Source organism: Sminthopsis crassicaudata, chromosome X (assembly GCF_048593235.1).
Source record: "Sminthopsis crassicaudata isolate SCR6 chromosome X, ASM4859323v1, whole genome shotgun sequence".
NCBI lineage: Eukaryota > Metazoa > Chordata > Mammalia > Dasyuromorphia > Dasyuridae > Sminthopsis > Sminthopsis crassicaudata.
The window spans coordinates 53,739,819-53,767,574 of NC_133623.1; the positions used below are offsets into that span (position 1 = coordinate 53,739,819).

At 40.0% G+C, this 27,756-nt stretch overlaps 1 protein-coding gene across 5 annotated transcripts in view; it reads left to right on the forward strand.

The window, feature by feature from the left end:
• TENM1 (teneurin transmembrane protein 1) overlaps positions 1–27,756 on the forward strand; it is a 3,105,198-nt gene that overhangs the window by 975,471 nt on the left and 2,101,971 nt on the right. For all 5 annotated transcript variants that reach the window (XM_074277949.1, XM_074277947.1, XM_074277946.1 and 2 more), the window contains exon 7: positions 1,641–1,759. The gene's annotated coding sequence lies outside the window, so the exon portion shown is untranslated. The remainder of the gene's footprint in view (positions 1–1,640; positions 1,760–27,756) is intronic.

Below are 27,756 nucleotides of genomic sequence, written 5' to 3' on the forward strand. Positions count from 1 at the left end.
ACTCCATCAGTGGTACTCTGGTGGTAGATAGCATTTTTCATCATAAGTCCTTTGGAATTGTCTTGGGTCATTGTAATGTTGAAAATAACGAAATCGTTCACATTTGATCTTAGTACAATATTCCTGTTACTGTGTGCGATGTTTTCCTGTTTCTATTCACTTCATTTTGCGTCATACTTACATTTATACATATATAAAACTCTTTCCAGGTTTGTCTGAAACCTTCCTGCTTATCATTTCTTACAAGCAACAGTATTCCACCACAATCATATGCTACAACTTGTTCAGCCATTCTCCATCTGATGGACATCCCCTCAATTTTCAAGGTTTTATTGCCACCAGAAAAAGTTGCTATAAATGTTTTTTTCTACATATAGGCCATTTTCCTTTTTTTGATCTCTTTGGTATACAGATGTTGGAGTGGTCTTGCAGGGTCAAAGGGTATATACAGTTTTATAACCCTGGGGGCATATTGTCAAATTAGTGTCTAGAATGATTGGATCTATTCATGACTTCACAAGTAGAGCATTAGTATCCCAATTTTTCTACATCCCCTTCAACATTTATTGTTTTCTTTTTCTTTCATGTTAGTCAGTCTGATAAGTGTAAAGTGATAACTCAGCATTATTTTAATTTGCATTTCTCTAGTCAGTGGTTTTCTAGAGCATTTTTCCCATGTAACTATAGATAGCTTTGATTTCTTCTTCTGAAAACTGCCTGTTCACATCCTTTGACCATTTATCAGTTAGGGAATGACTGGTATTTTTATAAGTTTAACTCCATTCTGTATATTTGAGAAATGAGCCATTTATTAAAGAAACTTGCTGTGAAATTTTTCTCCCAGCTTTTGGCTTTCTTTCTAATCCCAAGTTGCATTGATTTTGTTTATGCAAAATTTTTTTTTAATTTAGTGTAATTAAATTATCCATTTTACATCCTGTAATGCTCTCTTTGTCTTGTTTGATCATAAATTCTTTCATTATCTACAAATTTGACTGGTAAAATTTTCTATGCTCCCTTAATTTGCTTATGATATTACCCTTCATTTTGAGTGCATATACATACAATTATATATATGTATATAGTATAAATGTTGGTTTTAACTAGTTCCTGCCCAACTGCTTTCCAGTTTTCCTAGTAGTTTGTATAAAATAGTGGGTTCTTATCAAATTTTCTTTAAATCTTTTTAAATACATGATCTCAGTTGATTCTTTCAACCACCCTGTGACTTAAGCGCTACAAGCATCATTATCCCCATTTTCTGGGTAAGAAAACAAGCTGAGAGAGGGCAAGTAATTTTCTGATGATCACACTGCTTACCTTTAGTGCATGCATAGATGAGTATATAAGAATCAGTGTAAACTCATTTTTACTTCAAGAAAAGTCAAATTAAGCCACAAATTAAGCCTTGGTCTTCTTTGTATATGAAGGCACATACATTTATAATGAATGATTCTTGTTTTAGTATAATTAATTTTCTTTACTTTAGGATTTATAAATAGATATTACTAAATATTTTAGTTTAGACCCCCGGACATAATAATTATAAAAGAAAAATTATGAAAGAAGGAAAAATGCCAAAAAATATATTCAAATTTAATTTCTCCAAAATACTAAGACTTCCGTTTGTTATCTTCTAGGTCCCAAAGGCACAAGAGAGCATTGGTAAAGAATGACAAGTTTTAATGCATGAAACACACAAGCAGGTGGTACGTCAGGCAAGTGGTCTACTTCAAGAAGTGGGAAATAGACAACAGAGGTAAGTAGATGTCAGCAGATGGCTTTAGTATGTACTGGAAAGTGGGGCCTTTAGATGCAGGCCACTGGGAAAGTTGAGAAAAGTAGCCTTCTTCAAAAATCCATTTGTGTGAAAACTTGTGTGAAAACTCTTGAAGGGAGGCAAGTATTTTCAAAAAGCCTTTGTCCTTGATCTGCAGCCCTCTTAGTGTGAAAAGTCAGGCACAGTGGAAATGACTCAAGGAATTTTTGCATTCATTCATCATACACTGATTGCTCTTCATAGAACTTTAAAATTGGAATATTTGATGCAGTTTTTATGAAGAAAATATACCATACAAGGACTCAAGGAATATTTACTTGGGAAACAAAACATAACATGGAGGGTATAGGGAGCAAAGAGAATGTCACAGACAAGTTTCTTTTGAAGTGGTGAATGAAAAGGGGAATGGCTCATGCTTTTATTTCTAGATGACCTATGGAGTCTGGAAAAGCTTGCATATACCATATACAGGCATTTGAATTTACTGCCCAAGTGAGAATCCCAGATGCTGAGATATACTTGGTTAAGTGTTCCAAAGCTTCATATTAATCCATGGTGATTGAGAGTTAGGACAGTCTAGTGGGAAGAACACTGGCTTTGTGGTTAGGGACCTGAGTTCAAGTGTCCAGCCTATCATCTCATGACTCGGAATATAGTGTTTGTAACACTTCTCTCATAGGGTTGTCAAAAGGATCAAATGAGTTATGTAATTAAAGTGATTTTTTCTTTAAACCTGAGAACTCTCTATGCTACTATAAACAATTTAATTCTCATCTTCTGAACCTTAGATTCTTCATCTGCAAAGATCTGTTATTGCATATCTTACAGGGCTTAGTTAAGAAAGTTGTTTTCTGAAACTGAGACAGTGTTTGCATGAGAGACAGTGTAGATAAGTCAGCCCATTGAGAAGATCGGCCAATCCATAGTGAAAGAAGTGCAGGCTTCCTTTTGGGCTCTGATTATTCCTACTATGGATATTCCTCTTTAGGCTTCAAACTGGTCTTGAAGTTGGAACCAAGATCCTGCTCCACATCTGGGATCTATGCCACAACACTCCTATTTACTGCTGATCTTATTCTTTCTTGATAGCCAGTTCCCCGCACTCATAATGTTTCCTCAATCCAGTAGTGCTCCCCTGAGTGGAGGTTTCTTCCTTGTCCACGGTGGATCCATGACCTGGGATGGGATTGTGAGGCACAAAGTTGTCTCCAGCACCTGTTCCCACATGCCATGTTTGAGCTCTTTGTGCCCTGGTGTGTAACCTGTCCCTGCTCTGGAGTCTTCCTTGGGGAAAACTCTTGCTAGGCCCCTCTCCCCTTTATCTACAGATGTTTCTGCTTTGACCTAGACTGGAAAAATGAGACTCTCTGCCTTTTTCTTGGATTTTTTTTTCCCATCCGAATTGGGGTCTGATGCATTTTCTTAGATTTCATTCCTAGAGTTTTGTGAGGCACTTGCTGTACTGCTTTCTGCTACTCTGCTATCTTGGGCAGATATCCTTCTTTTCTGACAAAAAAAAGCCCAAAAAACAAGAAAAGTAGCTAATCCAAGCAACTTATGAATCCTGCCTTCTACTGCTAGAAATATGGTATTTCCTATCTTGCACCTGAGTTCTTCATCCCTGCAAAGATTAGAAAAAGTTGGGTTTTCATCACTTTTCCTGGGACAAGGAGGTTGGGGGTGGAGGGTGGAGCATTGAGCTTGGAATTCCCAGAGCTCAGGATCTGGTTTTCCTGTCCTCATTCTCCTTGACTTCTCTGCAGCTTTTGACACTGATGAATTGCAGGATACTCTCTCTTCCTTTGGCTTCAGAGCCATCATACTCTTCTGGTTCTTCCTAGTCTCCTTTGCTGGCTGTTTGCCATGTTCCTAAGCTTCTCGTGTCAGCATCGCTCAAGGTTATGTCCCCTTCTCTCTTTCTGTCTCTTTGCCTCTCACTCTTCCAGCCTGCCTCTATGTAAAAGATGTCCAAAACCATATCTCAAGGATTGACGACTCTTTTGAGTTCTGTACCTGCATCTCCACCTGTCTACATGGCCTTTTCCCTTCATCAGTGTGTCCTAGACTGAACTTAGTGTCTTTTTTCCTAAACCCAATCCTCTTTCTGACTCTATTAATTCTGTTTATGAAATCACTATTCACCTGGTCTCCTATGTTCATCTTTTTTTTTTTCCTCATTCACTTTTTTACATACAGTAAGTCAAGCCAGCTAGCTTTTTAAAAGGCCTACTATGTATCATATTGTCCTAGGGGTACAAAGAAAAGCAAAGACCAGTTCCTATTGTCATATAGCTCACAGTATGCAAAGAGCCGTGTCTGTATAAGCAGGATATTCTGGATAAGTTAAGGGTGGTCTATGAAGGAAGGTATTAAGAAGGATTAGGGAAGTCTTGCAGAAGGAAGAACTTGCTCTGGTGCTAGAAGGCAGCCGTGGAAAATAGGAGGAGAAGATGAGGAGGAGTATTCTAGGCAGAGGGGACAACCAGTGAAGTCACTGGATGTGGGTGAGGAACAATCAAGAGGTCGATGTCAGGGTGTCAGAGTGTGGAGAAGGGAGAAGGGGTAAGAAGAAGGGGTAGGACGAAGTCAGGTTACCATGGGCTTTGAAAGCCAAAGGACCATACATTTATTCTTGGAAGTGATAGGCAAGCTCTGGAGTTTATTGACTAAGAGCATGATATAGTCATATGTGAATTTTAGGAAAGTAAACTTGGCAGTTGAGTGGGAGTGGGGAGAAACTTGAGGCAGGGAGACTGAGCAGCAGTTGTTGTCGACACCCTGCTGTGAGGAGGATGTGCCCGAGTGGTGGCAGTATGAGAGCCTGAAAACTGGGAGAGATGAGCTACAGGCAAAATTGATGATATTTGGCAAATGATTGAAAATAGAGGATAAACCTCAAGATTGTGAGCCTGGGTCACTGGGAGAGTAATTTGGTGAGCTTGATAGTGAGAGGGAAGTTAGGAAGATAGGACATTTTAGAGGAAAAGATATAAGTTGCCTTCTTAGATAGTCCATGTAAGCTCTTTTCGTCCCTTCATTTTTTTTTCTTCCTCTCACATCACAAAATAGAGAGGCCATATGTTCTTGTGAATATAATTCTTTTGGTCATGGCAGCAGATTCTGTCAGGGCCATTTTGTAGCTCTGTAAACTTAGGCAAAAATCTTGCCTTCTCTGAGCTTCAGTTTCTTCATTTGTAAAAAGAATATAATAATAAAATTGTGATTTATACATTGTGAGATTTTTGTGGGAAAATGCTTTTGAAACTTTAGAACACTTGGAGAAAGCCATCTGCATCCAGAGAGAGGACTGGAGACTATGGAACACAACATAATATTTTCGCTTTTGTTGTTGTTGTTTGCTTGCATTTTGTTTTCATTCTCTTTTTTCCCTTTTTGGTCTGATTTTTCTTGTGCAGCAAGATACTTGTGGAAACATGTATAGACGAATTGCACATGTTTAACATGTATTGGATTACTTGCTATCTAGGGGAGGGGATTGGGGGAATGAAGGGAGGAAAAAAATGGGACACAACGTTTGACAAGGCTGGATCTATCTATTCAAATGTTTTGAAAATAAAATGGTTTATTAAAAAAAAAGAAACTTTAAATCACTATAGAAATAGCAATCGTTTTTATGATCTAGTTTGGTGCTGTCATTTATAGATGGAGCAAACGAAAGTCCAGAGGGTTGTCTTGCCATCTAAGTGGCTTAGTTTGTAGCTGACTTGCTAATCCTTTGACTTCTTTCTTGATGACCGACTTAGTCTTTCCCACCTTCCCACTTGGAACATCCACAACATATGACTTTATTAACCTCACTCTTGGCGACAAACTGGACTTCCTAGAACGAAAGGCTTTTTGGGAGGGCCACAATGCTGAGTATGTTTGAGCACACAACTCTACACCACACTTAGCCAAATGTGTGGCTAACTTTGTGTTTAGTAGGAATTCTTCCATATTTGCCCAGATAAATTACATCCAGATAGATTGTGAGCTGCCAAATTACTTGCAAAAACAAAATGTCCAAGTTGATGGGAAATAAGCATCAGAGCTTGTGGGAAAGAGGAAAGAGTGCTGAAGTTGGGTTACAGAGCTTAGGTCCATGCCCCATCTCCAGGGCTCATTCTCCCCCTGAACATCTATGGGTCCAAGGTTCCTCTCCTGAAAAAAACAAACAAACAAACAAACAAAAACAAAACCCAAAACTAAAACCAAAACCAAAAAAACACAAACAAAAACAAACTAACAAAACTAACAACAACCTAAATAAGCAAACAAAAACCTTCTCTGGCTCCCAGTAGATGCCTTTGATGATTCTTTCAGCTTCAGTCTGGGCAAGTAATCCCTCTCCTGGACTTCAGTTTTCTCCTTTGTAAAATGAGTGGTTTTTAAGGACCCTTTCCAGTCTATTGATCTAAAACTTCGTATATGATCTTGGGCAAGTCGCTTCATTTTCCTCAGTTCTGTCCCCTGTAAAATGGGGATAAGAATGGATGAGATGACTAGAGTTCCCTTTGAGCCCTAAAACCTGTGGTTCTGGATGATATTCCTCCTCCCTTCTTCTCACAGTCATCCTGTTTCTGCAGAATTCAGCCAAAGGGGATCCTGTAGATTTGTAAATCTGATTTTAAAGGTAATGAAAGTGAATCCTAGAGTTGGGGGAGAACTTGCCTTGGGCCTCACCCCTTGTATGGTAATCTAGCTCCCTTGACTCCAAATCAAGACTTGTTTTGCCTAAATTGTATTAGGGAAGAGTCAGTGACAATAGAAAAGTGGAGTCAGTTCCTCTTGGGAGAGCAGAATTTAAAGTCTGCCAGAGTGGTGAGTATTTGAGTCTCACATAACCACTATTAGAGGATTTGCCAGTGTCCTTAATTGGGAAAGCCAAATAGAACAACCCCCCCCCCCCAGCACTCAGCCAGAGGGAGGAAGGGAAGGGGGTGCCTAGATATTTGGCTAACCGCACAATATTTGTTAATAAGGAAAGTTGTAACGTGTTCATTAGTGGCCGCTCTCAGCAAAACTTTGATCTCTTTTCCCAATGGATAAGCACTCTTGAGGGAGATGGATATCACTAGAGTCATATTGCGCTTTCGGTTAATGAGATGTGGCTCCTATTTGTTCGAGTTTTATGGTAATGAAGCTTATAATTTACTGACAAACTGGCTGGCTTTCAAAACATTCCCTTATTGCAGTGACATTTTTTATTTTCCTCAGAAGCACTGATGCACCCATTTGGGTGGTGATGATGGCAGATGTGCCCCTTCACCAAAAGGTAGCCAGAGTGGAGGGGAAAGGGCAGAAATGAAAAGAATGGGAGGGGGTACTGAGCTGGGTGGGGAGGGCTTTGGGGTTTGCTATTGGGAGGGAAAGCCAGAAACAAATGACTAAATGACTCAGCTGATTTGAAACATCCTGGAACTCATTAAGTGTGTTATCTGAAATATCAAATATTCATCACGAAAATGTGGTCCCAGATGGGCCAGGCCCCACATCCATTTCCTCGTGTGAATACCGTGGGGCCATTTGTCAGTTGTCAGTTCAGTTTCAGTAATGGTAACTCTTGTCTCTATAGCACTTTGAGGTCCACAAAGTGCTTTCCTCATGATAGTGGGGTGAAGTAGAGAATTCTAAGGATTATTATCTCCTAGCTACTTCCAGGGGGAAAAAAAGCACCAAAAAGCAGACCTCAAGAGGCTGCTGGGAAGGTAGAAAACAGATGGGCATGGGAATGGACAGGGGGAAATTACCTTGGGGAGGTGATAGATGAAAATAAATCATCTGACCCCTTCCTCCTTGAGCTAAATTTTCAGGATTCTTAGCTACCAAAGTGTTGTTTCTTTGGTGGAAGGATTGCAACTGTTTTCTACACCCTTTAATTTCATAGGCCGGGTCAGTCTTCCGTATTTGCAGGAACAAGAGGGCATTAAATGAAAAGCTAGTGTTCCAGAATAATACTTGTGAAATAATCAGTTTTCAGATTGACTAGCAGATTCTTTGCTTTAGTTAGTTCATGGAAAGGACATGCCTTATTAGACTTAGGGACAGCCTCCCTCTGGATTGATAGAGCATATTGCCTCATGGCATAAACAGAGCTCTCTGATGATACCAAATATGTTGCCCTGAAGAGCTTCCCAGTCCGGGCCTCCACACATTCTCCATTCTTTGTCTCAAACTGAAAGTGATAGAGGCCCTTCCCGAATGAATGCCCCACAAGACCCAGACAACAATCTTGTGGGGAAAACAGTGCATTTGGAACCAGAAGCCCTAAGTTCAAACTCCATTTTCATTGTATATTGCCCCCCTCTAGGCTGAGGGGGCAAGTCCCTTTTAGGCTGAAATCTTTAATGTTTATATATTCAGTCAGTGCTATTCTATTTCAAAAGTTATTAAGTACCTACCTGTATGTGCTAGTATTGATGAAGTAAGTTCAAAAAAGGAATCAATTTCTGTCCCTTAAGAAGCTTATTTTCTACTGAGGATAATGTCATGTATACAGATAAGTAAATAGTCAGGTGGCAGTGGGGGTGAAGGTGTCCCTGTTATTGACAGAGTTAGAAAAAGCCTCCTGTAGGATGTAGTTTTGGGCTTGACACTTGAAAGGAATTGTGGGTTCCAAAAGGCAGGAGAATAGCCACTTATTGAAAGGTAGGAGATGGAATGGTGGGATCCATGAACAGCAGGGGGGCTATGCCATGTGTCAGGAGAGTAATAGTAGAGTTCTGGGGATGTGTGAAATGGATTAGAGTCATACTGTTAATGGGGTTTAAATGGCAGAGAGAGAGATTTGGATTTGTTCCTAAAGACAGTAGGGAGCTTCTGAAGCTTTTTGAGCGAGTAGGTACCATGGTCAGCTCTGGGCTTTAGGATAATCCGCTGGTGAGCTGTGAGCACTGTAGCTTGTGGAGAGGAGAGACTTGAAGCAGAGACCTATTAGGAAGCTCTTGAAACAGGCATGAGGACCTGAGCCAGGGTAATGGGTGGGAGAGGAAGGGATGGATGCAGTAGAGAGGGAAGAGCTTGAATAAGAACAGGGCTTAATAAAGATAAAACTGGCACACTGTGGATGTTCCATTAGATGGTGGAAGTGGTAGAGGTCCAATGACCACCTTGGCAGGTATTAATAAAAAATGCTAAGAGACACAGGAAGTCATGTTTGGGGAGTTTGGCCCACTGCCATCTCCCAATAAATCCTGTAAAACCCTGGGATTTTGTAGGTCATGAAGAGATCTAGCACAGAGTGATCAATTTAATTTTCACACATCCTAGTGGCAACTATTTCCTTTCTTTTTCATCCTGTCAAGCTCCACAAAACAAAGGCTATTATGAGACTTTAGACAAGATGAATCATGTGTGTGACTGCTCTGAGCAAAAGATAAAGTTGTCCTGTCCCATCCAAACCTTAAGTTTCTTTTTGGGGCTGGAGTTTCAGATCAGAAAAGAGCTTTGATGTTAAGCTCTTAATGAGTCATATTCAGGAGGCAGCTATTAAGAGGTAATTACTGAGTAATAGGTAACCGGGAAATGTTCCGATGTTCACAAATATTTAAAATGAGGCTACGCATCTCGGAAATTAGGATTGTAACCCAGACGTTGATGTGGAAGCAGAAAGCCTAATCATGCAATGTGCAATCTCAGGCATTGTTATTCTTTTTATTAGAAAAAAATGCTATTTTGAATTCCCATTATAATTATAGATGAGCTGCAAAAGAACATTCTAATTAGAAGCTAATGTCTACAAGACCATTGGCACTCTAATGTGAAAAGGGATTTTCATTCGTTAGCTCTTCTCCCTTCCCCCTTTTTCAACTGGGAAACTAAAAGGCATGACACTAAAAGGCACAATTGTGCACCAACAAGTAGTTTGACTTTAAATTTCATTTCCTCATTTTAAAAAAAAAATTCTGGAAGGGGGGGAACAGGATAAACAAAATAACCAACCTGATTCCTGGCTCCAAGCCCAGCTTTGGTTTTTTGGGGTCCTTTTTGCCCCCCTTTTTCTAAAGGAAATTCAGAGAGCAGTAGAGTTAAGAATAATAAAAGCCTGTGTGTATTCAGAGTCATCCTTTTCCTCAACTTGGAAGCTGCTAATTACTGTTTAGGGCAGCTAGGTAGTACAGCATATAAGAGCGTTGGGCTCAGAGCCAGGAAGACATCTTCATGGGTTAAAATATGGCCTTAGACAAGAAATAGTTGTGTGATACTGGGCAAGTCACTTTATAGGATTCTGTTTTTTAATCCATTCTGCTATTTGCTTCTGTTGTGTGGGAGAATTCATCCCATTCACACTCACAATTATGATAACCAGATCTGTATTTCCCTCCATCCTATTTTCTCCTAGGTATATACTTATGTCCTCTCTTTCCACCCTATTATTAGTAGTGTCTTTTTTGACCCACCCCACCCATTACCTTATCTTCTATCACCCTTTTACTCCTCTTTTTTTTTCCCCTAGTATTTCTGCTCTCTCTTCTATCCTGCTCCTCCCTTTACTTTCCTCTTTCTCTTCCAACTTCTTTATAGGGACAGATAAAATTTTATACCCAATTGAATGATTGAATTATTTCCTTAGAGCCATAACTGATGAAAATTCTCATACCCCTCTTTTCTTTCCCTCCCTTTCTGTCTCTCCTCCTGGGCTCTATTTGTCCTGTTATACCTTCCCTTTACTTTTTTTCAAGTATAGACTTTTTCCACCCATCACAGCAGAGTCCATTCACAACCCAATTCTCAGTTCATGTGATGCCCCCCCCACCCATTGTGTGCTCCAGTGACAGATACAGTTTGCAAGAGTTACAGATATAATTTTCCCATTTAGGGATGTAAAGAGTAGAACCTTGCAATAATGTATACTTTCCCCTATTTACTTTCTGTGCTTCTCTTGAGTCCTATGTGTGTAGATCAAATTTTCTATTTAGTTCTGTTTTTTTTTTTTCAATAGAAATGATTGAAAATCTATTACTTTATTGAAGATCCATCGTCTCCCTTGAAAGATGATGTTGAGTCTTGCTGGGTAGTTAATTCTTGGTAGTAACCCCAGGTTCTTTGCTTTACAGAATATGGTATTCCAGGCCTTCCGATCCTTTATTGCAGAAGCTGCCAGATCCTGGGTATTCCTAACTGTTGCTCCTTGATATTTGAATTTCTCTTTCTTGTACCTTGTAGTATTTTTTCCTTTGATAATGCAGTTTCACAATAATGCTCCTTGGAGTTTTCCTTGTGGGATCTCTTTCTACAGGAGATCAATGGATTCTTTCAATGAGTATTTCCCCTTCTATTTCTAGAATATTGGGGCCGTTTTCCATTTCAATCTGTTGAAGAATGCTCTTGAAGAATGGCCTTCAGGTAGGCCAATAATTGTTAAATTGTCTCTTTTGGATCTATTTTCTAGGGCAGTTATTTTTTCAATGAGGCATTTCACATTTTCTTCCATTTTTTCATTCTTTTTTAATTTCTTTGACTGATTCTTGCTATCTCACAGAATCATTAGCTTCCACTTGCCCTGTACTACTTTTAATTGTGTGATATTTTTTAGTTATCTTTTGTATCTCTTTTTCCATTTGATTAATTCTACCTTTGAAGGTGTTGTTTTCTGTAGTGGATTTATTTATTTGTTTGTTTGTTTATTTATTTATTTATTTATTTTCATTTGGCCAATTGTAATTTTTAAGGAGTGTTTTCTTCAGTCAGTTTTTTTTCCCCTTCCTTTTTCAAGCTGTTGACGTTTTCATGCATATCTCTCATTTCCTTTCTTATTTTTCTTCTACTTCTTTTATTTGCCTTTTAAAGTCTTTTATGAGTGCTTCCAAGAAGGCTGTTTGGACTTGACACCAATTCATATCACTCTTTGAGATTTTTTCTGTGGACATTTTGTCCTCCTCTGAGCTGATGCTTTGGTCTTCCCTGTCACCATAGTAGGTTTCTATGGTCATGATTCTTTTTTGTTTGTTGCTCCTTTCCTTTCCTTTTCTTTTGTCAGAAGAGGAAGAGTCAGCAAGAGAAGATAGGGTTTGTCAAATAATATTTGGCCACTCTACATGACCTCATTTGTTGGCCTAGGAAAAGGCAGGGATTGTCAAATGAAAAAAAAAAATTCTTCTGCGTCTAATAGTATCCTGGGTCTTCTTCATTCTTATATCTCCTAAAAAGAGGATGACTGGACCTGAGGGATTTTTCAGAGGGCCTGGCTACTCACAGTAATTTCTCAATTTCTGAATCATAATTATTTGCCAGAGATTACAAGAATGCTCAAGCAGACCCCTTTACTGAAGCTTCTGGATGTATTGTTCACTTGTATTTTATGGCATGTTGTCTGTGATTTCCTTTTAAGCTTGGGCTGGGAAGGCTATAATTAATTGTAAGGGCTGTGGCTACCCAAAGAGAATCCCTGCTACCATGAGCTTTTACATCTGATAGGCTTCTACTTACACTGTGGCAGGTGATCTGACTTTGCAACTAAGCCTTTGAAAGGCACTCATAAAACAGCCTCCTTCTTCTGCCCTTCTGCCCTCTATCTCCCTTTTTTCAATAGCATTTCATTCTCTAAAATATTGTATTCTAATTGTATAATTGATTCTACTTTAGGATATATATATATATATGTATATATGTATATATATGTATATATATATATATATATATATATATATATATATATATATATATATATATATATATATATATATATATATATATATATATATGTGGCAGTGTGATATAATAGAAAGAATTGAGGTTATAGGCTGAAAAGTCATATGTGTATTTCTTGGCTCTTCCACTTCCACGTTTCTGGTGAGCTTTTTGTCCTGAGGCTCATTTAAGAGCCAACTGACTACTATTGGTTTGCAAAAGGATATTGATGTAAGCTGTAAAGATGGAGTGTGTGTGTATTTACAAAGGGTACAGTGAGGATATAAGAAAACTTTTTAATTGTAATTAGGAACTTAGCATCCTCTAGGACAAACATCTCCCAATTATCTCATTTTGTGCTTCATCCATTATGCAAGTCTGTCAAAAGAGCTCTCTGTTCCTCTAAGGCAATTGATTAACATTGACCAGTTTTTCCTCACTTTCAGTTCAAAGTAATGGAGCGAGATTAACAACACAATTATTTGCAGTGGGTTGAGTCTGTTATTTAATTAAAATAAAATAAAGCTGTCCATGAAAAGCCACTTGTTTGCACAAACTCCGTAGAGGAGAACTGATTGGGGCATTTTGCTTTATGTACCAGCAATTTTGTCCCCTTTCTCCCCCTGAGATCCCATTGTTGCCTCTGCCAGATGCTAGGGCTTGTTCATCTGGAGATAAGGAAGATTATATGACTTTTGCTCAGTAAACTTTGTGTAAGGGAGAGAATTTGCTCATTTGACACGGTGGCAAGAGCTCAAAAAAGTGTCCTAAATGATTGTAGTGTGAGTCTTTGGGAGTTCCCCCCCCCCTTTTTTTTTCAGTCATTATGTGATTTATTACATTCTGTATTTGTTATGGAGAAAATGTGGTTGAATGGGGTTGAGATAAGGGAAAAATCAGAATAAAGGAATCATGAAGAAATAGCCTGTGAATACAACTTCCCTTGTCATTCTGTGGTGTAGTCAAGGGAATATTTCTAGAGAGGCCCTGCCCCCCAAACCAGGACATCCCTCATAGTGATGCCTTTTGGTCTATGCCTATTGATCCTGTATGTGGATCAAAAAATGGGCTCCTCCTTTCCAAGAGAGGAGAAGCCTGGGAGAGAAGGCTGTTTTCCAGAGGAGAAACCTGTACTTCTCTGGCTCTAGAGATGCAGCCCTGTGTGGGAGTACCAGGACACTGAGGCTGTTGGTAGGAAAGAATGCTCTGCCCTGCCTGCCATTGGTTGACAAATTAAGCAAATGATACATTTTTAATGATCACCCCTTAGATATTTTCAAAAAGGGCTGGAGCTTTAAGCATGGAGAACCTCCGAAGCAGGACTTTGTATGACTTTTTGTCAGATTGATATGTTTGCCTGAGGCAGTGCTACTGGCCAGAAAACAATTTGACTATGTTAAAATCCAAGGCAGATGGGTTTCAGAAAGTCCAGAGGGAACGATTCATAGGGAGCTTTCGAGCAAACTCAATCTGATGGTTACTTAGAGAGCTGTGGATTATTTAGCCATGATACCTTATTAATAGAATGAATACCTATTTGAAGTGCATTCATATGAAATGATGGCTCTGAAAGAACTAGGCCGGCTGGCCTCTGTCCTGAGCAGGGCGTACACTTTTCAGGGGAAAATTGTGTGGCAAAGTTTACTCGTTACCTAGATTTATAAGGTATGTGCACGGGGAGTGTATATTCCCCCAACGGGCAAATGCCACTTTATGGATCAACAAGGATTGTCTCATAAACTTCCTTGAGAGCCTTGGGGCCATGAAAATGATGTGGAGAAAGGGGAGAAAGAGTCCAGGGTGGGAATGAGGAGTCCTCTGAATCACACTCCAGTGATTGTCTTACAGTGGAGCTACTCCCTGGGTATAACAGAAAAACTAGTTCATATCTCAGGAAACACAAGAGAAAAGATAGGCCTTGGTGGCAAGGGATGCCGTTCTTGCCAAAAGGCTAGTTTCTTTTTGTTGCTACTATTGGTTTTGTACTAAACTGAATAATTTACCAACAAGGACAACCAAATAAGGAAATACGACACTTTTTAAATTACACACAATTTTTAAAATCGCACATATAAATCACTCTGGCCCTTCATGAAAGGACATTTATGTATATGTGCATATATCTATGTAAATGTATAGATGTGTGTATATATACATATCTGTATATATATATATATATATATATATATATATATATATATATATATAAATAAAATCTATCTATGTATATACATTCATACATATATAAATGTTAACGAAATTGTAGCAAAAACATCCAGTTTGCTTCTGTGTTCGTGGGAGTTATTTTTCTTTCCTTTTTGGAGAGGGGCCTGAGGAGCAAGATTTGATGCTGTCATTAGGAGACTGTGTGGTATAGCAAAGAGCTCTGCATTTGGAATCAAAGAACTGGGCTTGAATTTCAGCTGTGCTCTTGATCACCACCCATGGGTATTTAGACATATCTGTGCTTTCCTTTCCTCACTGGATTATAAAATCCCTATAGTCTCTTGCAGCTCAAAATTGCTAAATGATTGCTAAATGATTATATCACTATGATACTATTCTTACCTAGTTTCGGTCATTATGCTTTTCCAACATTAGTCTTTAATCTACCTCTAGTCTTTATCCCTTGGTGTGTCTGTACATGTTTTTTGTATTTTTCACGTGGTCATTTCTTATGGCAAAATCCAGTTTCATTACTCATATTCCATAGTTTAGTCACTCTTAAGTTCTTCATTTAGACTGTTTCCAGTTTTTAACTATTATGAATACATATTGTTATTTTGTTACATTATACATATATGCACACACAAACACAAGAGGATTCAAAATACATCAAACTAAATTTCCATTTCAAGAAAGCATATATAACAATGTACTACGCTGTATTCAAAACTGTCCATATTTTCTTATATGTTTTCTTCTGTTCTCTGCTATGCACTATTTACTTTATCATTTTCCCCCCTTCCTCCTCCTCCCCACCTCTCCCAAGCAGGCATATTAAGCATAGATATATTTACATCTACATAAATATTTATATATACATATATATATATATATATATATATATATATGTCTGTATATACTTATATACATACACACATTAACTTAGGGTTCTAATCAGGGATAGTTTATGGCAAAATTCTGACAATCAAATAGGCATTAGGTCATTAAGTAAATGCAGAAACACAGGAACCATTAAACATATCCTGTACTGACCACAATGTAATAAAAATTACAATCAGTATAGGACCTTGGAAGAAAGGATTCAATATGATTAAACTATTTATTCTAAAGAATTGGGGGAGGGGTCAAAGAACAATTCATTGAAATTATCAGAGAAAATGAGGACAATGGGATGATTTACCAAAACATTTGGCATGAAATCAAAATAGTTTTTCGGGGAAAACTATTTCTGTTTAGTTATAGTAACAAATGAAAGAAAGAACCGATTGATGAATTGGACATGCAGATTAAATAGAAATGCAACAATTCCAAAATACCATCTAAAACAAAAAAAAAATAGGAATTCAGAAAATCAAAGATATTATTTACAAAGTTCGAGGCAAAATGAAAATGTTGAGCTAATAAGACTGAGTTTTTTTTTTAATGTTAAAATAAACCATTAGGTAATCTAATTAAGAAAATAGAAAAAATGAAGTGTTGATATGAAAAATAAAAAGAAGAATTTGCAACAATTGAGGAAAAGAAGAAATTGTAGGAAATTATTTTGCCCAATTATATGATAGAAAAATTGGTATAAAATGAGTGAAGAATATTTACAAAATAAATAATGACCAGATTAACAGAAAAAAATAGAGAATTTTAATAATTGAATCCTAGAAAAGGAAATAAATCTAATAACAGAACTTCCCAATGGGGGGAAAACTCAGGACCAAAAGGATTTACAAATGAATTCTGTCAAAGAAAAAATTCAATAGTAATTTTGCTTATAAAAATAGAATTTGAAGCTATCTCTTCTTTTCCTGTCTATAATACAATAATGGTCTTGATACTAAACTAGAGAGATGGAAAGGAGAGAAAGAAGAACTATGGACAAATATCCCTAATTAATATCAACATAAAATATTAGCAAAATGTCTGTATAGCATTTTAAAAGAATACATTGTGACATAATATTAAATATTTTGTTAGCAAAAGTCTCATGATTATATCATTAAATGCAAAAATATTTTAAGAACATAAAACATTCATTTGTGTTACAAGTGCTAAAAAAATCAGAGGAATAAATAGATATTGCCTTGTTATGATAAATATCTGTCTGCAAAAAGGTAGTGTTATTTATGAGAGAAATGTTTTCGATTTTCCTAATCAGATCAGGGTTAAAACTTTTGCAGTAAGACAAGCAAAATCGAGGCTTAAAACAAAGACAAAGAGGAAAGAAAATGTGCACCAAGATAACTGTATAAATATCTATACATATATTGGATTTAATATATGTTTTAACATATTTAACATGTATTGGACTACCTGCCTTCTAGGGGAGGGAGGGAGGGAAAGGAGGGAAAAAGTTGGAACAGAAGGTTTTGCAAGGGTCATTGTTGAAAAATTAGGCATGCAAATGGTTTGTAAATAAAAAGCTTTAATAATAATAAAAAAGAAACTTTCAGCAAATGAAAAAAAGAGGGGAAAAAACATTATGGAGGTCTACCTAAATAATTTTCAGATCATTTTCTATGTCTTGCCTCCTCCCATATTTCGCTTTTCCACCTACGACTTGAATGCCCAATTTTGTGACCTGATTGATAAGCTCTAGTGATGGATGGATAAACTTTCACTTTATGTTGTTTTGGTCTCAGAACCTGCACACTCCTGTTTTTGTTTTGTTTTGTTTTTACTGCTCTCCATGCCACACTGTTGTTGATGTCATCTCTCTCCATATCCTGAATCTAGTTATATGTGCTGTTATTCCCTATTAGAATATGACTACTTTGAGAATTGGTATTTTCTTACTTGCTTTTACTTACATCCCCAGTGCTTAGCACAGTGCTTGAATTATAGTAAGCACTCAATAAATGCTTTTAATTCATGGACTTGCCAAAACCCAAATTGAAACACTAACTTACAGTAAAGTAGCAGAATCTAGAATTAAACCACAAGACTCACTAGTCTTTCTGTATATTACTAAAAAACCCAGAATGAAAAGATAGAAATAGAAATTCCATTTCAAGTAATTACAGAAAGTATAAAATATTTGGGAGCTCACAGACTTAGAGATCAAAGAACTAAAAGAAAAACAATTGTAAAATATTCTTTATAGGAATAGCCTTAAATAATTGGAGTGATGTTAATTACTCATGGGTGTACCATGACAGTGTAATGAAATCTAATTGAACTTACTTATTCTGAACCATTTAAATAAAGCTATCAAAGAATTTAGAGTTTGAAAAAAATAGTAACACAAATCTTCTGGAGGACATATAAAAAACATAGGAAGGCAAGGGACTGGACAATACCAGATCTCAAACTTTACTACAAAACGTTCCAAATAAAAACTCTGTGGTGGTGATTAACTTTTTTAAAAAATTGATTAGTGGAACATTTTAGGTCAACAGTGCAGAGAAGCAAACAAAAGTAGTAACTTAATGTTTGGTAAACCCAAAGACATTTAATTGCTGAAGTAAGGGCTATTTAGTAGGAAATTCTGGGAAACCTTGAAACCAGTGTGCAAAAATTAGGTTTGGATCAACATCTCATACCATATATACCTCAATAAGGTTCAAAAGTCTGCGAAACCTAGAGATAAAAGTCATATCATGAATAAATTAGAGGAGCAGTTTTACAATCTTTTACAAGTATGATCAGGGGAAAAATCTTGATTAAATGAGATGGAGAAATTAATGAAAGATAAAATGATCAGTTTTCCTTACATACAATCAAAAATTTTTTACAGATAATGTTGTTAAAATTTTTATTCATTGATCCATTAATTTATTTTTAATACACATTGCTTTATGAATCAAGTTGGGAAAGAAAAATCAGAACAAAAGAGGAAAATCATGCAAAAAAATGAACAGAGCATGTATTGATTTAACTTCAGTCTCCATAGTTCTTTTCTGGATGCAGATGGAGTTTTCTGTCCAAAGTCTATTGAGATTATTTTAGATCACTGAACCACTGTAAAGAACCAAGTCTTTCATAGTTGTTGATCACACTTTCTTGCTGTTATTGTATACAATGTTTTCCAGGCTCTGTTTGTTTTGCTCAGCATCAGTTCATGTAAATCTTTCCAGGCATTTCTCCAATCAGCTTCTTCATCTTTTTTATAGAACAATAATATTCCATTACCTTCATGTACCACAACTTGTTCAGCCGTTTCTCAATTGATAAACATCTACTCCTTATCCATTTCTTTGCTACTACAAAAATTGCTGCCACAAACATTTGTGCGCATGTGGGTTTGTTTCCCTCCTTTATGACTTCCGTGGCATACAGACCCAGTAATGACACTGGTGGGTCAAAGGGTATACACAGTTTGATAGCCTTTTGGTCATAATTCCAGATTGCTCTCCAGAATGGTTGAATTATTTCACAACTCCACCAACAATGTATTAGTTTTCCCACATCCCCTCCATCATTTATCATTCATTATCTTTTCCTGTCATCTTAGCCAATCTGACAGGTGTGAGGTGGTACCTCAGAATTGTTTTAATTCACATTTCTCTAATTAATAGTGAGTTAGAGCATTTTGTCATATGACTATATAGAACTTTAATTTCATTATCTGAAAATTGCCTGTTCATATTCTTTGACCATTTATCAAATGGGGAATAACTTGTGTTCTTATAAATTTGACATAGTTCTTTATATGTTTTAGAAATGAGGCCTTTATCAGAAACACTAGCTGTAAAGATTTTTCCCCACTTTGTACTTCCCTTTTGATCTTGTTTCTATTGTTTTGCTTTGTGCAAAACCTCTTGATTTTAATGTAATCAAAGTTGTCCATTTTGCATTTCATAATGTTCTCTATTTCTTCTTTGGTTATAAATTTTTCCCTTCTCCAAAGATCTGATAGATAAATTATCCATTGCTCTCCTAATTTGCTTAGGGTATCACCCTTTATGCCCAAATCATGTATCCATTTTGACCTTATTTTGGTATGGCGTGTTAGATGTAGTTCTATGCTGAGTTTCTGACATTATTTTCCAATTTTCACAGCAATTTTTGTCAAATAGTAAGTTCTTACCCTAGAAGCTGGAGTTTGGGGATATTGTTAAATTAGAAGGGAAATAGCTCTCAGGAACTTTTTCTTTTTTTGCAAAAAGTTTCTGTAATAAAGGTCTGGCGTACAAGATTTATAGGAAACTATTGTAAATATATATGAACAAGAGCCATTCTGCGGTAGATAAAAGGTTAAAAGATATGAACAAACAGTACTCAAAGGAAGAAATTTGGGATTTGGGAAAATGCCTTAAATAACAAATGATAAGCTAAATGTAAATTAGAACAACTCTTAGGTTCTACCTCATATCCATCAGATTGACAAAAAAGAAAATGCCGCTCGTTACAGGGGATGTGGGAAGGCAGGTATATGAATGAACTGTTGGTGAAGTTGTGAACTTGAACTGTTTCATGATGGAAAGCTATTTTCAAATTATACCCAAAAAGGCACCAAATTGTATAATCTTTGATGCAGTGGTACCATCACTAGATACATGTCCCAAAGAGACGGTAGAAAAGGACATAAATGTGTGTGTGTGTATACATATATATATATATGTATACACATACACATATCTGTACACATAGGTGTATATGTGTATATACATATATATAGATATATATATACACACTCATGCACATACACATATAAAAGATATATAGATACATACAACGATATACTATACAGTTTTGTGGGGTAGGGGGAGTAGAAGGCAGAGAGTAATTAAAAAATAAATTGTGATGGTAGTGATGTTTAAAAAAAAAAAGAAGAGGGTTGTTGGGGCATTTTTTTTAATGCACAAAGGAGAACAGGAGACTGGTAACCTTTGACCAGGTTCCACCATTACTTCCACTGAAACCTAATTACTGTACATAGTTAAGTGTCCTGAGTATAGTGGGCATAGTAAACTTTTAAGTGGGTGAGAATATAGCTATAAAATACAGAAAGGAGTCGGGTAAACAAAATTATAAAATATCAAACAGACATTAGCCTGACTAGTTTGAAATACACTAGTAAACAGTTGGAGATATGAGACTGGCTCTCAGAAGTGAGGTGAATCAATATATTTGGGCAGCATCTGCATAATATTGATATTTAAAAAGCCTCCTTGTAGAATACTAAAGCACTATCCTTTTATCCCAAGAATCAAATGAGATCTTGAATGCTGTCTACCATTATTATTACTAAGAGTCGTGTCCCTCCTGAGTTACCTACTTTCTGTTAGGCCTGTCTATAGGATATCCCAAGCCTCAAAAGCCATTCACTTTAGCAGGATCTATTTGGTTCCTGCAGCTTCCAGTACTGGTTCCTGTCTAAAGAATGGGGTCAAGTCCCTGTCCTTGAGAAGATCATAGTCTCCTAGGATGGTTAAGACACATACAAGTAATTAATACTACATTGATTATGGGTCATGGGGGAAACTTAAAATCATAATACTACTTAAGATATTAGGAACGAAAAGAACTCCAGTTTGGGAGACATCAGAGAAGATTTCTTGGAGTAAAAAGCATTGGGACTGGGCCTTGAAGAATGAATAGGTTTTTAATGAACAGAAATGGGGAGGCAGAGCAGGTGAAGGTGACAAATTCAGTCACTGAGGAGTAATAGTTTTGGCAAGATGAGAGTATGTGTGTTTTAATGTTGCCTCCAGTGCTGTCTTCTTTAACTGTGAGTGAAGAAGTCAGCTGAGCTGTCCCTTTAGGTTGAAGGAGGGAAAGCCCAGTGATGGGTCTAGAGTGATTCTAAAGTAGTCAATTAATGTTTTGCACTGGTGGGAGAGGCTGTAGCATTATCTGTTAACCATGTAGGGCCAATGGAACTGCTTTTTCAGGGATCAATCTCAAGTGAAGGGTCAGCTTTGAATTCTGAGTTTCCTATAGATCGATTATGTATGGTTCATTGGCTATCCAATCACCTATCTCCTCCATTGCTGAGCAAGAATATTCAAAGAAGCCAATACCCCTAAAGACTGTTAAGAGGAGTGTCAGAATTTGGGATTGGAGTGGTACAATGGATTGATCACTGGATTTGAAGCCAGGAATTTTGAGCGCATATTCTGAGCTCTCATTCTTACTAGCTTTATGACATCGAGGTAGTAATTTTCCTCTTAGCCTTAGTTTTTTTTTTTCCATTATTTTTTATGATAGCTTTTTGTTTACAAGATATATGCATGGGTAATTTTTCAACACTGACCCTTGCAAAACCTTCTGTTCCAACTTTTCCCCTCCTTCCCCCATCCCCTCTCTAGATGGCAGGTTGACCAATACATGTTAAATATGTTAAAGAATATGTTAAATACAATATATGTATACATATCCATACAGTTATTTTGCTGCACAAGAAAAATCGGACTTAGAAATAAGGTAAAAATAACCTGAAAAGGAAACCAAAAATGCAAGCAGACAAAAACAGGGAGTGGAAATGCTATGTAGTGGTTCACACTCATCTCCCAGAGTTCTTTCGCTGGGTGTAGCTGTTTCATTTCATTACTGCTCTGTTAGAACTGATTTGGTTCATCTCATTCTTGAAGAGAGCCTCGTCCATCAGAATTGATCATCACATATTGTTGTTGAAGTGTATAATGATCTCCTGGTCCTGCTCATTTCACTCAGCATCAGTTCCTGTCAGTCTCTCCAGGCCTTTCTGAAATCATCCTGCTGGTCATTTCTTACAGAACAATAATATTCCATAACATTCATAGACCACAATTTATTCAGCCATTCTCCAACTGATGGGCATCCACTCGGTTTCCAGTTTCTGGCCACTACAAAAAGGGCGGCCACAAACATTTTTGCACATATGGATCCCTTTCCCTCCTTTAAGATCTCTGTGAAATCAGGATGAGCCAGAGTCAGGATAAGTAAAAGGCCTTGGTCTTTAGGGGGAGAAGTGAAAGGAGACAAACAAACTGCTAGTAGGTTTGCCAATGATGTATCCTGGATTCTCAAGTCCAAAGTCACCAACTTCTCTCCTCCTCATCCTGCAGCAAAATCACTCTGTCCTCTCTCACCCCATCTTCTAATCCTTGCTTATGATTATCTTAAGGATAAACATTAAGCCCCCATCAACTGTGAGGACAGCCATTTATGCAAGCATATGCTAATAGAATCATTATCTCATATTTAATAGGAAATTAGCCTTAAGTGCTCTGTTGTCAGATTCAAGTATGCCTATTCAGAATTTCAGCCCTCTATAGATCTCTTTTGCATAATAATCCCAGTAGTAACACTGCAGGGTCAAAGGGTATGTACAGTTTGATGATTTTTTTAGCATGGTTCCAAATTGCTTTCCAGAATGGCTGGATGTATTCACAATTCCACCAACAATGTATCAGTGTCCCAGTTTTCACACACCACTTCAAATATTCAGCATTATCTTTCCCTGTCATTCTAGCCAATCTGACAAGTGTGTATTGGTGTCTCAGAGTTGTCTTAATGTGCATTTCTCTGATTAATAATGACTTGGAGCATCAATTTCTTCATCTGAAAATTGTCTCTTCATATAATTTGACTATTTACCAAATGAAGAAGGACTTGATTTCTTATAAATTAGAGTCAGTTCTCTATTTTGTAAATGAGGCCTTTATCAGAACCTTTGATTGTAAAAATGTTTTCCCAGTTTATTTCTTCCCTTCTAATCTTGTCTGCATAAGTTTTGTTTGAACAAAAACTTTTAAAAATAATTTAATATAATATGATATAATAATATAATATAATTTAATATAATCTAAGTGTCACTGCCCAGGCCAGAATCCCCACTGTGCAAAAGTGTGACTGCCTGGGCAGAACCCCTCCTCCCACTGTGAAAAGTATGAATGCTCTGGGAAGACGCCCGGCTGTGCAGAAGTGTGACTGCCCTGGACAGACCCCCACCCCTGCTATGAAGAAATGTGACTACCCTGGGGAGTTCTCCCACTTTGTAGAAATGTGACTGCCCTAAAAAGACCCCCCCCATGAGAAGTGTGACTTCCCTGGATAGACGCCCCCCATTATGCAGAAGTGTTACTGCCCTGCAGAGACCCCCCGCTGTGCAGAAGTGTAACTGCCCTGGACAAACCCCCCTCCCCCCCTATGAAGAAGCGTGACTACCCTGCAGAGTTCCCTTGCTTTTTAAAAATGTGACTGCCCTGGAAAGAACCCCCTCCCCCGGCCTCGTGCAGAAGTGTAACGTCCCTGGAAAGACCCCCCACAGTGCAGAAGAGTGACTGCCCTGGAGAGACCCCCGAGCTGTGTTAAAGTGTAACTGCCCTGGACAGATCCCTCACTATGAAGAAGAGTGACTTCTGTGGACAGACTCCTCCCCACTATGAAGAAGTGTACCTGCCCTGGGAAGTTCCCCTGCTTTGTAGGAATGTGACTGCCCTGGAAAGACATTCTCCCCACCCCTGGTGCAGAAGCGTGACTTCACTGGACAGACCACCCCGATATGAAGAAGTGTTACTGCCCTAGAAAGACCCCAAGCTGTGCACAAGTGTGTCTACTCTGGACAGACCACCCCCCGTGCAGAAGTGTGACTTGCCTGGACAGAACCCCCCCTGCTGTGTAAAAGTGTGACTACCCTAGAGAGACACCCCCCCTGCAGAAGTATGACTGCCCTGGAAAGACCCCCCCCCTGCTGTGTAGAAGTTTGCCTCCCCTGGGAGGATTCATGCTTTGTGGGAATTATGAATTCCCTGGGTGGAATCCCTGGTGTGGAAAAGTATTACTGCCTTTGGGAGAAGCCCCCCCTTATGTAAAAGTTTGACTGCCCTGGACAGACCCCCCCCGCTATGCAGAAATGTGACTTCCCTGGAAAGACCACCACCCTGTGCAGAAGTGTCACTGCCTTGGAAAGACCCCCCCCCCACACACACTGTATAAAAGTGTGACTGCCCTGCACTGTGTTGAAGTTTGACTGCCTTAGGAAGACCCCCCACCCTGTGCAGAAGTGTGACTACCCTGGATAGACCTCCCCCCACTGTGTAAAAGTGTGACTGCCCTGCAGAGACCCCCCGCGCTGTGTTGAAGTTTGACTGCCTTGGAAAGACCCCCCACCCTGTGCAGAAGTGTGACTACCCTTGAGAGACACCCCCCCACCCTCTGTGTAAAGGTGTGGTTTTCCTGGACAGACCCCCCCCCCGCTGTGTAGAAGTGTGACTGCCCTGTACAGACCCCCCACTATGAAGAAATGTAACTTCCCTGAACAGTGGCCCCAATGTACTCAAGTGTGACTAGTGGAGAAGCTCGAAGTGTGACTGCCCTGGAAAGACCTCCACCCTGTGCACAAGTGTGTCTACTCTAGACAGACCACCCCCGGCGTGCAGAAGTGTGACTTCCCTAGACAGAACCCACCCCCCGCTGTGTAAAAGTGTGACTGCCCTGGATAAACCCCCCCCCGCTATGAAGAAGTGTGACTTCCCTGAAGAGACTCCCACCCCGTGCAGAATTGTGACTACCCTGGAAGAACCCCCTGCTGTGTAGAAGTTTGCCTCCCCTGGGAGGAATCATGCTTTGTGGGAATTATGAATTCCCTGGGCGGAACCCCTGGTGTGGAAAAGTGTGACTGATCTTTGGGAGACCGCCACCCCTAAGTAAAAGTGTGATTGCCCTGGACAGACCCCCCCCCGGCTATACAGAAGTGTGACTGCCCTGGAAAGACCACCACCCTGTGCAGAAGTGTCACTGCCTTGTACAGACGCCCCCCCCGCTGTGTAAAAGTGTGACTGCCCTGGATAGACCCCCCACTATGAAGAAATGTAACTTCCCTGAACAGTGGCCCCAATGTACTCAAGTGTGACTAACTTGTGGAGAAGACTGAAGTGTGACTGCCTAGGACAGACCCCCCCCCCCCAGTGTGTAAAAGTGTTACTTCCCTGGAAAGACCTCCACCCTGTGCAGAATTGTGACTACCCTGGACAGACCACCCCCCCCTGCAGAAGTGTGACTGCCTTGGACAGAACCCCCACTGTGTACAAGTGTGACTGCCCTGGAAAGACCTCCACCCTGTACAGAAGTGTAACGGCCCTGGAGAGACCCCCACGCTGTGTAAAAGTGTGACTGCCCTGGAAAGACCTCCTGCTATGAAGAAGTATGACTACCCTGGGGAGTTCTCCTGCTTTGTAGAAATGTGACTGCCTTGGAAAGATCCCCCCCCCATGCAGAAGTGTGAGTTCCCTGGATAGACCCCCCATTATGCAGAAGTCTTACTGCCCTAGAAAGACCCCAAGCTGTGCAGAAGTGTGACTTCCCTGGGAGGAAACATGTTTTGTAGGAACTATGAATTCCGTGGGCGGAACACCTGCTGTGAAAAAGTGTGATGACCCTTGGGAGACCCCCCTCGCTATGTAAATGTGTGACTGCCCTGGAAAGACCACCACCAAGTGCAGAAGTGTAACTGCCATGGACAGACCCCCCCTCCCGTGTAGAAGTGTGACTGCCCTGGACAGACCCCCCACTATGAAGAAGTGTGACTTCCCTGAACAGTGTCCCCAATGTACTCACGGGTGACTACCTTGTGGAGAAGCCCGAAGTGTGACTGCCTTGGACAGACCTCCCCCCAGTGTGTAAAATTGTGACTGCCCTGGAAAGACCTCCACCCTGTGCAGAAGTGTGGCTACCCTGGGCAGACCAACCCCCGTGCAGAAGTGTGACTGCCTTGGGCAGACCCCCCACGATGAAGAAGTGGCACTTCCCTGGAAAGAGGCCCCAATGTACTCAAGTGTGACTATCTTGTGGAGAAGCCCAAAGTGTGACTGCCTAGGACAGACCCCCCGCTGTGTAAAACTGTGACTGACCTGGAAACACCTCCACCCTGTGCAGAAGTATGACTGCCCTGGACAGACCCCCCCCCCCCCCGCTGTGCAGTAGTGTGAATTCCCTGGACAGAATCCCCTTTATGAAGAAGTGCGACTACCCTGGGGAGTTCTCCCGCTTTGTAAAAATGTGACTGCCTTGGAAAGACCCACCCCCACCCCCCGTGCAGAAGTGTGACTTCCATGAATAGACCCCCCATTATGCAGAAGTGTGACTACCCTGGAGAGACCCCCCCACTGTGTAAAAGTTTGAAAGACCCCCAATTGGTACAGAAGTTTGACTGCCCTGAATACACCCCCTGTTGTGTAGAAGTGTGCTTCTTCTGGGAGGAATCATGCTTTGTGGGAACTATGAAGTGCCTGGGCAGAACCCCTGCTTTGTAGAAATGTGACTGCCCTGGAAAGACAACCACGCTCCCCCCTACCCCAAGCAGAAGTGTGACTTCCCTGGAAAGAGGCCCCTATGTGCTCAAGTGTGAGTACCTTGGGGAGAAGCCTGAAGTGTGACTACCCTGGATAGACCCCCCCCACTGTGTAAAAGTGTGGCTGCCCTGCAGAGACCCCCCGCGCTGTGTTGAAGTTTGATTGCCTTGGGAAGACCCCCACCCTGTGCAGAAGTGTGACTACCATTGAGAGACACCCCCCCCGCTGTGTAAAAGTGTGACTGCCCTGGACAGACCCATTGCTGTGCAGAAGTATGACTGCCCTGGACAGACCCCCCGCTGTGTAGAAGTGTAACTGCCCTGGACAGACCCCCCACGATGAAGAAGTGTGACTTCCCTGAACAGTGTCCCCAATATACTCACATGTGACTACCTTGTGGAGAGCCCAAAGTGTGACGGCCTAGGACAGACCCTCCCCCCCTCCCCAGTGTGTAGAAGTGTGACTGCCCTGGAAAGACCTCCACCCTGTGCAGAATTGTGACTACCCTGGACAGACCCCCCCCCCCCCCCCCCCCGCAGAAGTGTGACTGCCTTGGACAGAACCCCCGCTGTGTACAAGTGTGACTGCCCTGGAAAGACCTCCACCCTGTGCAGAAGTGTGGCTACCCTGGGCAGACCAACCCCCGTGCAGAAGTGTGACTGCCTTGGGCAGAACCCCCGCTGTGTACAAGTGTGACTGCCCTGGAAAGACCTCCACCCTGTGCAGAAGTGTGGCTACCCTGGGCAGACCAACCCCCCCGCAGAAGTGTGACTGCCTTGGACAGAACCCCCGCTGTGTACAAGTGTGACTGCCCTGGAAAGACCTCCACCCTGTGCAGAAGTGTGGCTACCCTGGGCAGACCAACCCCCGTGCAGAAGTGTGACTGCCTTGGGCAGACCCCCCACGATGAAGAAGTGGCACTTCCCTGGAAAGAGGCCCCAATGTACTCAA